This window comes from Penaeus monodon, chromosome 18 (genome assembly GCF_015228065.2).
Source record: "Penaeus monodon isolate SGIC_2016 chromosome 18, NSTDA_Pmon_1, whole genome shotgun sequence".
NCBI lineage: Eukaryota > Metazoa > Arthropoda > Malacostraca > Decapoda > Penaeidae > Penaeus > Penaeus monodon.
The window spans coordinates 991,483-1,006,482 of NC_051403.1; positions in this window are offsets into that span (position 1 = coordinate 991,483).

Consider the following 15,000-nt stretch of genomic DNA (forward strand, 5'->3'; position numbering starts at 1 on the left):
TTCCCCCCCCTTTCCTTTTTCCTCTTCTTCCCCAAAACTTCCCGGGGCTGGTTTCGTTGTCGGGTTTTTTCTTTGCGGGGTGTGGGGGTTTTTGTTTTTTTCCCTCCCTTTTCCCCTTTTTTTTTTTCCCCCCTTTCCCCTCCCCCTTTCCCCTTTCCTTTCCTTCCCCCCTTTCCCCTTTCTCCTCCTTTTCTCCCTTTTTCCCCCTTCACTTCCCTTTTCTTCCTTTTTTTTTTTTTTTTATTTTTTTTAAAATTATTTTTTTTTCGTTTGTTTATTTTTTTTTTTTTTTTTTTTTTTTGTTTTTTTTTTTTGTTTTTTTTTTTTTTATTTGTTCTCTTAATTTTTTTTTTTTTATTTTTATCCCCCCCCCCCCCACCCCCCAACACCCCCCCCCCTTTTTTTTTTTTTTAAATTTTATTTTTTTTTTTTTTTTATCCCCCAAAAAAAACTTTTTATTTTTTTTTATTTTAATTTATTTTTTTTGCCCTTTTTTTTTTTTATTTTTTTTTTTTATATTTTTTTTAATTTTAAAATTTCTTTATTTTTTTTTTTTTTTATTTTTTTTTTCCCCCCCTCCGTCTCTCTCTCCCTTCTTTTATTTTTTTTATTTTCCTATTTTTTTTTTTTTTTTTTTCTATTATTTTTTTTAAATTTTTTTTTTTTCCCTTTTTTCCCCCCCCCCTTTAAAAACCCCTTTTTTTTTTATTTTTTTATTCTTTTATATTATTTTTAAAATTTTTTTTTAAATTATTTATTTTTTTCTTTTTTAATTATTTATTTTTTTTTTTTTTTTTTTTTTTTTTTTTTTTTTTTTTTTTTTTTTTTTTTTTATTTCCCCCCCAAAACAAAAAAACTTGTTTTCTTAATTTTTTTTTATTTATTATATTATCAAAAATTTTCTTCTTATATTATATTTCTTCTTTTACTTATCTTTTTTTCTTTTTTTTTATATATTTTTCTTTTTTTCTTTTTTTTTTTTTTTTTTCTTTTCTTTTTCTTTTTTTTCCACCCCCCCCTTTTCCCCCACCCATTGTTTTTTAGGGGTTGTTTTTTATTATTTATATATTTTATATATATTTTACTTTTTTTTTTATTTTTATATTTATTTTATTTATCTCTTATTTTTTTGTATTTATCTTCTTATTTTATTTTTCCATTCCCCTTTTTCCCCAAAACCCCCCCCCCCCCCCCCACCCCCACCCCCCCCCCACCCTCCCCCCTTTTTTTTTTTTTTGTTTTTAAAAAAAAAACCCCCCCCCCCCCCCCCCCCCCCCCCCTTTTTTTATTTTTTTGTTTTTTTAAAAAAATTATTTTTTTTTTTCCCTTTTTTCCCTTTTTTTTTGTTCCCTTTTTTCTTTTTTTTTTTTTTTTTTTTTTATTTCTTTTTTTTTTCTTTTCTTTCCCCCCCCCCCCTTTTTTTTTTTTTTTTTTTTTTTTTTTTTTTTTTTGTTTGTGTGTTGGTTTTTTGTATTTTTTTTTTTATATTTTTTTTTTTTTATTATATTTAATTAAACATTTTTAAAATTTTATATTATATTTTTTTTTCCTTTTTTTTTTTTTTTTTTTTTCTTCTTTATTTATTTTTTATTTTATTAAATTTATTTTTTTTCCCTATTTTTGTTGTGTGGGGGGGGGGGGGGTTTTTTTTTTTTTTTTTTTTTTTTTTTTTTTAAACCCCCCTTTTTTAAATTCCCTTCCCTTTATCCTCTTTCTCTTTACTTTTTTCCCCTCTTCTTTTCCCTTATTTCTCAAAAACCCCTTTTTCCCCTTTTTCCCTTTTATTTCCCCCTTTCTTTCTTTCTTTTTTTTTTTCTTTTCTTCTTTTCTGATTTTTGGGGTTTTTGTGTGTGTGTGTGTGGGGGGTGTTTTTTAATTTTTTTCTTTTCTTTTTTTCCTTTTTTCCTTTTTTTTTTTATTTTTTTTTTTATTTTTTTTCTTCTTTTTTTTTTTTTTTTTTTATTTTTATTTTTCTATTTCTTTTTTTTTTTTTTTTTTCTTTCCTCTTTTTTTTTTTTTTTTTTCCCCTCTTTTTTTTTTTTTTTTTTTTTTCTTTTCTTTCTTTTTTTTTTTAATAATTTTTTTTTTTTTTTTTCTTTTTTTTCCCCCCCCTTTTCCTTTTTTTTCCCCTTTTCTCTCTCTCTTTCCTCTCTCCCCTCTCTTTCCCCCTTGTTTTTTTTTTTTTTTTTTTTTTCCCCTCTCTTCTATTCTCTCTCTCTCTCTCCTCTTCTTGGTCTCTCTTCTCTTTTTTCTCTCTCCCCTTTTTTTCTTTTTTTTTTTCCCTTCCTCTTTCTTTTCCCCTATTTTTTTTCCCCCTTTTCTTCTTCTCTTTTTTCCCCTTTTCTTTTCTTTTTTTTTTTTATTTTCTTCTTATATTTTCTTTGTTGTGTTTTTGTTGTGGTGTGTGTTTTTTTTTTTTTAAATTTATTTATTTTTTTTTTTTATTCATTTTTTTTTATAATTTTATTTTTTTTTTTTTTTTTTTTATTTATTTTTTTTTTAAAAATCTTTTCCCTTTCTTCTATTCTTTTTGTCTTTTTTTTTTTCCCCTTATTTTTCTTTTCTCTCTTTTTCTTTTCTTTTTCTTTTCTTTTTTTTATTTTTTTGTTTTGGGGTTTTTGTGTGTTGTGTGTTTTTTTTTTTTGTTTTTTTTTTTTTTCCTTTTTTTTTTTTTTTTTTTTTTTTTTTTGTTTTTTTCTTTTTCTTTTCCCTTTTTTTTTCTTTTTTCTCTTTCTATTTTTTTTTTTTTTTAAAATTTTTGTTCTCCCCCCCTTTTCTTTTTTCCCGCGTGGAGTCCTCCGAACTGCGGGTTTCCGGGCCGGATTTTGGCCCCGCCATAGGTTGGGGTGGGTCCCCCGCGGGGCCACTTCAAAAATCTCCGTCCCCCCAGTGGGCCCCCTTTGTGTTTTACCCGGAAGACTAAAGGGGGGAGGAGTGTGCCCCGGGGTTTCCCCTGGGGATCTCTGACCGATTCATAGGCTCGACAACATTGGCCCAGTTCTCTGTGGGACTCTTTAAACGCGTAAATCGAAGTCTCGGGGTCCATTGGGATAGACATTAGAGGGCCCCCGAAATGTTCGCAAAGGGTCAGCTCATAGAATCCAGTCTTCGTTCATTCCAGGGGCATAGGGGTCGGGCACTGCTGAGAAAGGGGCAAAGGGAACTTCATCAGAATCTTGCTGAGGGGGTTTTTAAAGGCCCTTTCTTGGTAAATGACCTTCACCCCGCCCCCAGCCCCAGAAAACTGAACTCTAAGCCTTCCCCACAGATGATGAAACCGATCTGCGATGGCAGATCAAATCTCAATCATGGGGGGTCTAAAGTTGGGGGATATTTTGAACAGTTTTACCAGGGAGACCCTCCAAAGTTATTGGGTCAAACGATGTTTTTGTCTGTGCCTGACCCCCCATCAGGGGACCTCGTAACCCACAGAGGGTTTGGGTGGGGATTTTTAAGCTTTAAAAGTGGGAAAACTGAAGGCAATTGATTCTCTGCTGACTGCTAAGACTAGGGTGAAACCCATGGGTTTGGGGCCCCATAAGTCCTGACTGCCATCTGGCAGTCTGGGACCATTCCCCCTGACTGCTGAGGGGCGGGTCCCTCCTCTCTGGAAGGGGAAAAAGGGGGTCGTTGGGATTTTACAAAATACCCTGTTTCCTGCTCACATACCCGGGGGAGGGTTCTCGCCCCATTCTTCTGAAAAGGATCGCAAACCACCTACTGAGGCATCAGAGACTGGAGCTCTGGGTTTTCCCTGGGATCCGATAGACCGTATACTAGCGCTTCGGAATTTTGGAAAAACCCCTCGTAGTTTGGGCTGGGTTTTACTTTCACCTAAATCGACCTCAAAGGGGTTTACCGGGGCATCGGAATCGCTTTAGGAATCCTGGACTCGGGAATTCCGACACAGATTTTGGGCCCGATAGCAAACCTTTATGGTACTGAAGTGCTGTAAAATGTGGGGGGGGTCTGTCGTACTTTTCCCAAATTAAATTTAGGGGGGAGGGAAGGGTGTTCCTTGCACCACTTTTTTTAAAAAATGTTGGACTGGATAAAGGCAAGCTACTAGCCCAAAATCATGTGGGGGAAAAACTAGGCAATATCAAAGGTCTTTGCCCTGCCCCTCGGTTTTTTCCTGCGGAAAAACCCTGGGGGGAGGGGACCTGTGGGACACCCAGGAGATCATGCTTGGGCATGCGAGACCTGCGCGAGGAATTAGAATCACCCGTGGGGCCCGCCTGAAGACTCGTCTCGAGGTCCTCGTGGTGGGAAGCGAAGGGTGGATGCGGCCATGGCCCCCCCTTTGGCGTTTAAACCCCTTTTATGATGAGATATGTTGTGTGTGTGTTGGTGTTTTGTGTGTGTGTGGTGTTGTTTGTGTGTGTGTGTTGTGTGTGTGCATGTGGGGTTGTGTGTGTGCGTGTTATTGTGTGTGTGTGCGGTGCGTGTGTGGTGTGTGTGTGTGTGTAAAATGTGTTGTGTGTGGGTTTTGTGTGTGTGTGTGTGTGTGTGTGTGTGTGTGTTTGTGTGTGTGTTTGTGTGTATTATTTTATAATATATAATATATATATATAATAATATATATATATTAAATTTTTGTGTGTGTGTGTGTTTTATGTGCGTGTGTGTTTTGTGTGTGTGTGGGAGTGTCTGTGTTTGTGTGTGAGTGTCTGTGTTTGTGTGTGTGTGTGTGTATACATATGTTTATTCATATGTGTGTATATATGTATGTGTGTGTATACACGTATTTCTTTGTACGAAGGTGACGCTGGTAAGCTGTGGTGCATGTTAATGGGATTTTACATAATCTTATATCGTAAAAATGTCAGCGCTTTGACTGTTCGCTGGAGCCCTATCTCACAGCTAGAAACGACATTTCGCTCTGAGAAGTCAAAACGCAGGTGTCGTAGGGGAAATCGCCCCGTGGCATAGGAGTTAAACCCGAATCGCGTTAAATTGGGAAGGGGCATCAAATCGGGAAAGGGTGAAACTGCCAAAAGTCCCGAAACGGAGAACCGATTTCCGCAGGAATAAAGGCGTTGAAAAAAATGAAAAAAATATAAATATTTACATAATTACATTCTTTACATTATTATATTTTCTTATTATTATTATTATTTATATTATTATTATTATTATTATTATTATTATTATTATTATTATTATATATATATATTTATATATAATATATATATTTTATAAAATATATATGCATTGGTATATTAATTATTAATATATATATTATATATATTAATTAATATATTATATATATTTTAAAAATATATGTTATATGTTTTTGTGGTTGTGTGTGTGTGTATGTATATTTTATACCACTAATTTTCATACACACATATATGCAATATATATATATATATATATATATATATAACATATATATTAATATATATATATATTATATATATTATATAATATATATATATATATAATTTTTAATAAATACACACACAACACACGCACACACACACACCACACACACACACACACACCCACCCCACACACCCCACCCCCAAAATATATATTAATAATTATATATATATATATATTATAAATATTATATAATATATATATATATATATATGCATATATTGTGTACGTAAATATATGTGTGTGTATATGTGTATATATATATATATATAATATATATATATATAAAATTATATATATAAAATATATTAATAGATTTTAATATATATATTTTATATTGATATACATAACACACCACCACACACACACAAATATATATATATATATATAAAAAAATTAAAATATATATAATATTATATATTTTAATGTTATTATATTCTCTTTTAAAATTGATTATTACGAAGTCGACATTGCTAAGCTGCAGTACATTAAGATGGGAATATCCACACGGATAATCCTTTCGGTTTCGGCCAAGGGAAGGACGAACTAATAAGCACACTCAAGCGCCGAGATTTAATGCTTAATGCATTTTCGATGTTGACTGTCCTCAGTCAACATCGATGTTGTATATACTAGTTCGATTTAGTGCACGAATATATCTAATATATGTAATTCATTTATAGCAGGTAGCCATTTCGACGACGGGAAAGGTAAGCTGTGTTATTATTACACATATATTACACATAGAAAGTGAGAAAAAAAAAAAAAAAAAAAAAAACACGGATTCTCAATTACGAAGATATTTCTTCTTAAGAGCAAAGTAAAGGTGTACCATGATGTTTTAACCTTTAGATCTCAGGCTCCATGCATCTCACTGTTTATTGTTTTTTTCTCCCCCCCCCCCTCTCTCTCTCTCCCTCTCTCTCTCTCTCTCTCTCTCCTCTCTCATTCCCTCTCTCCCTCTCTCTCTCTCTCTCCCCCTCTTTTCTTCTCTCCTCTCTTTCTTACACACACACACACACGCACACACACTATCTCACTCACTCACTCACTCACACACACACACACAAACACACACACACACACACACACACACACACACTCCCTCTCTCTGTGTGTGCTGCCAGTCATACAGTAAGAATTCATTATTAGTGTCACGCCTATACACGTAATGTCAACACCCACTGCACTTGTTATTCTAGGCTCAGATACTCCCGCCCATCACTTACAGGTACATATGGTGGCGAGGCGCTTGTTGAGATCGGTAGCAGCCACCCTTCGGGGGCAGGGGGGGAGATAAAGATACACCATTCAGGGGGATCAGCCGGGGAAACTACTCAGTGACTGCATATGCGCCAAGGGGGAACGCACATTCTGGCTTTCTAGTAAATGTTCTCTGTACGTGGAAATTGTGTTTACTTGTCGGTAAATATCCACACATTTACACTCAAGCAAACGTACATAAATAATCATCCCATAATCATATGTGTATATGTATGGGATGAGTATATATATATATTTATATATAGATAATATATATATATAATATATATATATGTTATATTATATATTTATTATAAATAATATATATATATAAAAAATTTTTTTTTTTTTTTTTTTTTTAGCCACACCCACACACACACCCAACCCACCACACACCACACACACAATATAAAATATAAAATAAAAAAAAAAATATATATTATTATTAATATATAAATTTATCAACACCCACACACAAAAAACAACAACCCCACAACACACCAATATAAAATATATAATAATATATTTATTATATATATATAATTATATATTATATAAAATATATATTATAATATTTTAAATATTTATCACACACACACACCACACCACACATATATTATTATAATATATATTATATAATATATTAAAATTATATGTTATATTATATATATATTATAATAATATTTTTTTTATATAATATATTTATATTCTTAAAATTATTATATGGCCGCGGTGGCCGAATGGCCTTAGGCGTCGGACTCCAACTGTCACGACGGAAATCTGGTTGAGGTTCGGTCACCGGGCCGGGCGCGTTTTTCCCCTTTGGGCAAGGAACTTCACCTCGATTGCCTACCTACCACTGGGGGGCCAAGCCACCCAAGCAGTCCGGAAAATAGAATGGTACTCGATAAAAAAACCCCGGGGGGGGAAAGGGATCAAAACCCCGCTCTAAATTGCCAGAAAATCTGGAAACCCTGACGCCAAAGGCCCCGGGGGCCGAATGGGTTTGAGCTCGGGCTGTCACGACGGCAAACTGATTCAAGGGTTCGATCACAGGCCGGCCCGTTTTTCCCTTGGGCAAGGACTTCACCCCGAAGCCTACCTAGCCACTGGGTGGCCAAACCACCCAATCAGTGCTGGTCCCCAAACCCGGGTAAAATAGAGAGAAAATTACCTAAAAAAAAGGGAAACACCGGCACTCTCCTGGGAAAGAACTGGGGACCCTACCACGTCTCACTCCAAGAGCATAACAACTGAAAACTACAATTAAGTATCATGCTGGACCACGGCGGCTCGACTGAACCTACCTTAAAAAGATATATAAATATATTATATATATATAATTATATATAAAATTATATATATATTCATACACACACACACACACACCACACACACACCACACACACACAAACACATTATTATAATATATTTATATTATATATATATATATATTTTTTTTTTTTTTTTTTTTTTTTTTTTTTTTTTTTTTTTTCTTTTTTTTTCTTTTTTTTTCCTTTAAAAATACATACAAAAACAACCCCCACACACACCAACCACACAACACACACACCCACATATATATAATTATTATTTTTTTTTTCCCCCTTTTTTTAATCATACATACATACATACACAAACACAACACACACACAAACACCCACACACAAACACACCAATAATAAAAATAAAATATAATATACAATGTCGAATGCATGTTTGGGGGTGTGTGGTGTGTGTATTAAAAAAAAAAAAAAAAAAAAAAAAAAAAAAAAAAATATAATATAATATAGTATTTATATTTTATATTATATAATAATAATATATAAAATTTAAAAAATGATGTATTTTCTGATGCTTTTGTTGTGTGTGTGTGTGTTGTGTTTTTTTGGTGTCTATACAACATAATATATTATAATATAAAATATATATATATATATATATATATATTATATATATATTATTATAAAAATATATGTGTGTGTGTGTGTGTGTGTGTGTGTGTGTGTGTGTGTGTGTAAATAAATAAATATCTTTCCCCAGGGCAGTAGGTTCGCCCACTACCTTATCTAGGTTTGATTTACCAGCACTATGGAAATTCGCACCGATTTGTGTATCCGTGTATACGCGCATCACCTGTCCTCGTGCGTGAACATCCGCGTGGACTTGCATAATTTGGGTAAATCAAACATAGATACGGTAGTGGGTGAGTCCACCGTATATACGATGATGGGTTGAAAACCACCAACAATGATTACCTAGTCAATTACTCCCTTAGGGAAAGAACATGGGTCAGCCCCACCTGTATAAGGACCCAATCAACTACATGATGTCAAATCGGAAAATTTACGAGAATAACCAAAACGGCGTAAACAAGGCCTTTTGGGAAAGACCCCGGTACAGGTTTCAATGCAGGATTTGCACTACATTTTGCGCTGCAACTAAAACTACTAATATAAACTATAAAGTACTATATCGGCTGAGGTTTAGACTAAATGCAAATTAAGATGGAACTTAAAATTTGTATTAAGCAGGAAAATTGGACAATATTCTCCATGAGATGGAGAGAATTAACATAAAATGTTTATGTTCATGGAAAGGCTTTTGATAAATTATGGCACTTTAAACTGTTCAAATTCCTCACAAATATCTGGATAGATGATAAAGATATGAGGCTAATTCTTTTTAAAAAACAGCGTCTGCATCCCAAACTACAATATATTTCCCCATTAGTAATATCTCACAAGATTACCTGACCTCTTCAGTGTGTGCACAAAAGTTATCCTGTGGGAAATTAAAGATCGTCAGGAGGAAACCGAAAATAACAGTCGTAAGATCAACAATTTTCGTTATGCAGATGACACATTTCTTAGGGCCGCACCTATAAATACCCCCCAAAAGCTTTTTGATGTCAGGAACCCCAGAAAACTAAGGCACCCAACTTTCTGTTAAAACAAGGAGAAATAGATATCTAACAGGGCTCCTCCTTCAATTATTTAGGAGCTCTTGTCTCATCAGATGCTCATTGAAAGAAGGAAATCATGCAGAATCGTACTAGCAAAAGATGAACTCCCCAAACTCCAGAACATCCTAATAGACTGTAAACTATCGATGTTAATAAAAATCAGACTCTTTAAAACCTTTGTATGGTCGACTATTCTATATGGTTGTGAGTCCTGGACACTGATGGCTGAAACCCACCAGAAAATAGAGGCTGCAGAAATGTTATGCTACCACAGGATGTTTTGCACGCCTAACATCGACCAAGTGTCTAAAGATCCTCTGAAAACTCAGACAGTGATGCGAGTTTCTAGAGTTGATCCGAGCATGACAACTCAAATTCCTTAAATGTGCAACCCTTGAAGACATGGAAAACTTTTGTTGAAGTGGTAACATAAAAGGCAAGCAAGCTCAAGGTAGACCGAGAAAATCTTTCCTCAACAATATACGATTTGATGCCTCTGTGACGACGCCCAAACAACATAAAATATGACGCCAAACATCACATCGGTGATAGCAAAAAAAGATAAGATCATATAGAAACTTATACATCCTCCCTGACAATGAATCGAACATGCTTCTCGCTAAGTGGCAAGCGCCAGAGAGAACTGAACCAAACCATTACCAAACCAAAGAACCAAACAAAAAGATTGTCTAAAAGGAATCTTAGTAAGTGTTGTAGACATTACCTATTTCCTCTCATTAGAATATGATGGCAACGTTTTACATACAACCTCTGACACATATTTAGATATTCGTATACAATGCAAGGTTGCCAAGGTATTTTTTTATTATGATGAAACACTTTTATATAAAAACCTACATACAGTGTAGTGGTCTCTATGGCCTTTTGAGAAGTGTATTTGAGTCACTGTAAGGAAAGTTTCTACAATATATATATATATATATATATATATATATATATATATATATATATATATATATATATATTTAAATTATACATGTTAATATATATATGTGTGTGTGATGTATATAAACATGAAGGGTGCTCATTAAACATTTCCCTTAACCTGCTCTCCATGGCCATACAGGAATTAAAATATTTTACAGTTATTAGCCTTTCCCTATGTAAGTCCCACCAAGAGTGCACAGCTGTGGACTCTTCACTTGTAGAAGTCCACCTGTTGTGTTTGAAGCCAAAAAGTGACTTCAGAAATCAACTTCTCATCATTTTAAAAACGTTTGTTCTTTAAAAATTACTTCATGAATGGAAAGAGGAGACAAGATGTAGCCACAAGACTGCACTTCCATCTGGGCAATGTGAGAGTTGTGAATGAGGGAGTTGTCCTTTAGGAAGCGGATACCTTTTGTCAACATTCCACATCTCTTGGATTTATGTAACAGTGAAGCATAGTAAACTATCGTAATTGTAGTATCTTTTGCCAGGAAATCCATCATAACTACTCCATGCTGGTCTCACAAGTCTGGGAGCATCACCTTGCCTTCCAAGGGTGTGACATGAGCCTTTTTGGGGACTGATGAGCCAAAGTGCTTCCATCGTTGTGACTGAGGCTTAGTTTCTGGATAATAGTGATGGACACAAGTTTCATCCTGCATAGTTAGTCTGTCAAAGAAGGCCTGGTTTTCTTTTCACATGCCGGAGAACTCATTAAGCAGACAATTTTTGCATATGCAGATGGTAATTAGTAATTTTTTCCCCTCAGACCTAATACTAATCTTGACATTTTGTGCTAGCTCACGAAAAGTATTATGACAATTTTCCAAAATGGCAGTCTCGACTTGATGGATGGTGTCCTCATCAATAACTGATGAGGGTTGCCTTGGGATAGGAGCCTTTTCCACAGATCTCCGAACACACCTGAACTGGTGATGCTAATGTTTAACAACGTCATATGATAGGGCATCCTCCCCATAAGTTCCTTTCATTTCAATTAAGATTTCATCTGATGTGCGGCCATTCAAATATAAAAACCTAATCACTGCTTGATACTCCACTGGTTCCATTTTAACACCTAATTGCACCTTCACATCTGTAACAGAACACGTTATAAGAAAGAAAGAAGAGAGAATATATATATATTATATATATATATATATTAAAATTATATAATTTAATATATAGTATATTATATGTATATATAATTTTTATATTATGTGTATAATATATATATTTATATATATTTTATTATATATATAATATATATATATATAAAATTTTAATATATATATTGTGTGTGTGTGTGTGGTGTGGGTTGTGTTGTGTGTGTTTATATATATTATTATATAAAATTAATATATAAAATTAATTAATTATATTAATATAATGTATATATATATATATATATTATATATAATATAATATTGTATATATATATAATATATATAATAAATTTTGTGTGTATGTTTGGGAAAGTATATGTGTATGTGTATGTGTATGTGTATGTTTATGTGTGTGTATGTGTATGCATGTTTTGTTTTTGTATGTGGGATAGGCCCTATTTATGGAAGCTGAATATTTTATAAGTAGATTGTAAATTGATTGAATTGTAAATTTTCTCCCTTTTTCGGCTGTTTCTTCGTCCATGTCAGGGGACCCGGGTCGTGGTGGCCACTGAGAGAGTGGTCTTGGATGAAGGCGGGGCGGCGTCCGTCCTCTGCTCCGCTGAAGGAAATCCCTTACCTAATGTAACCTGGACAAGGAAATCTGATAAAGCTAGGTATAGCACACTTGGCATGACCTGAGAAAAAGCAATACGGACTAAACATAGCTTCCTTGCAAACATAAGCCTTAGGTTTAGCACACACATATACCCTTTTACGCATACACGTACAGACACACAGTTACACAATGTAATGCGCGTGCGCATGAGATAAAACTACAGACAATAATACTAGCAGAGGTATCGAAAAATAAATTTTTTTTCATGTGCCCCTTTGTTGTCTCTAAACTGTGTTTTCTTTTTATGGTTCTCATTGAAGCTAGACACGTGCGCAGTGTCTCAATAATAACAATACCAATACTTTTCTGTAACAGCTGTGAGTTCTACAGTCCCTCTCGTTGTCTCTGTCTCTTCCTCCTGTTTTGTATTTATTTGTCCTTATTCCGTCGTCGTTTTTGTTAATTTTAATTTCTGTTATTTTCCTTGGCTATATTTGGTGGCACACCGTCTCCCACTCCATTCTTTACATTATATTACTTTTAGATCTGTTCACTTTGAACTCTAAGAAATATTACTATCATCCTCAGCCATGTAATACACTCTCACTTTTAATAATAATTCACTTATTTCTTTACCGAACCAAACATAATTTCTCGAAATGCACAAAACACTAGAGAACTAATCATAGTTCTTTCAGTTTTCTCTTTTCATTCCTCATTAGTGTTTTATCATACGGCGAAGGGGAAGCGACTTTATTTATTGAGGAAGCGGCTTGGTCTGATACGGGAGTCTACTTGTGTTACGCCTCAAACACAGTGTCCACAGCCCCTCCAGTTGCCACGGCTATCATTGTCACACGTAAGTAGCACCTGGCTGCAACTATTTTCCTTGTTGCAACTCCACGGCTTATGTCGTGGTGTATCAACATATATACCGGTATGAATGGGAAGTTGAGTATTTAACTGTACTTACTGTTAATATTTTCAAGTATCTTATTAGAAAAATCCCGCCGTAAATCATATTTTTTTTCATGTATATATCAAAGCAAAACGTGGGAGTTTTCAGAATGCCCAGGGCAACGATTATAATTTTAATTATAATTATATATATATATATAATATATATTATATAAAATTTTAATAATATATTTAAATTAAATATAAATATTATATAATATATATATATAATATTAATTTTAAAATTATAAATATAATATATATATGTATAAATTATATATATATACATATACATACAAATTTTATATATATATATATATATAAATATAAAATATTATATTATATTAATATTCTACTATAAATACCACACACACACCAACACACACACACCACACACACACTATATAAAATATATATATTATGTATATAAAAATTATATAAATATATATAATATATATTTAATATATATAATTATATATATATATATATATCATATATAATATATATATATATATATATATATATTAAAATTTTAATATATATATATATATATTATTATATTTAATATATAATTATTATATTTATAATATTTTACATATATACATGTGTGTGTGTGGTGTGTGGGGTGTGTGTCCACATTGCTCTCAATACATCTGGAAAGACGAAACATTACCTTACGGGCAAAACTGAGGTTTTGAACTCTTGTTTTCCAAATTTCATCAATTTTATCTGAGTGTTGGGGGCTAAATAGATGACCAAAAAAAAGGGCATATTTTGAAATGTGGGGTTCAACGTGTACTACGATTAAATGGGGAGAGAAGAAAACGAAAGATAAAGTGCTGAAAAAAATAATTGTAAGACCGCTGTTGGACATCTTGAACACGAGGGAAAATTTAAAATTTTTTGGGCCTGTGATGAGAAATAAAAGTATTGAGAAAAATTGCTGACAGGGATGGCAGGGGAAAAAGGAAGAGAAAAAAAGAAGACAAGACTGAGCGACAATTCAAAGTTTTGCGGTTGTCGATGGTACAAGTGGAAAAAAAAGCGCAAGATCGAGTTATGGCGAAAGGGTGGTGGAGAGGGCCACGGCTGCTCAAAAATGACGTACCGTTATTTATGTTGATGATATATAATATTGTGTGTGTGTGGTGTGTGTGTGTGGGTGTATATATTACACACATATATACTATAAAAATAAAAAAAATAAATATTATATATATAATATATATATATTATATATATAATATATATATAAATATATGAATAAGAATTTATATATATAAAAATATATATTTTTATATATATATATATAATATATATTAATTTTTATATTATATATATATATATAATATGTGTGCTGTGTTTTTTGTGTGTTTTGGGGTTGTGTGTGTGTTGTGTGTGATACATACAAACCACACAAACACACACACACACGCACACACACACACACACACATATATATATTATATATAATATATTATTATATATATAATATTTTATATATAAATTTTATAAATTTTGTATATTATTTTGGAAATTTTTAAATATAATATATATATATATATGTTATTTTTTTATATTCATAATCAAACCAAAAACACCACACAAAATATATATCTTTCTATTGTGTATTCAATTATTATATAATAAAATATATATATTATATATATATATATATATATAAAATATATATATTATATATTATTTATACATTTGTTGTATATATAATTATATATATATATATAAATTATTAA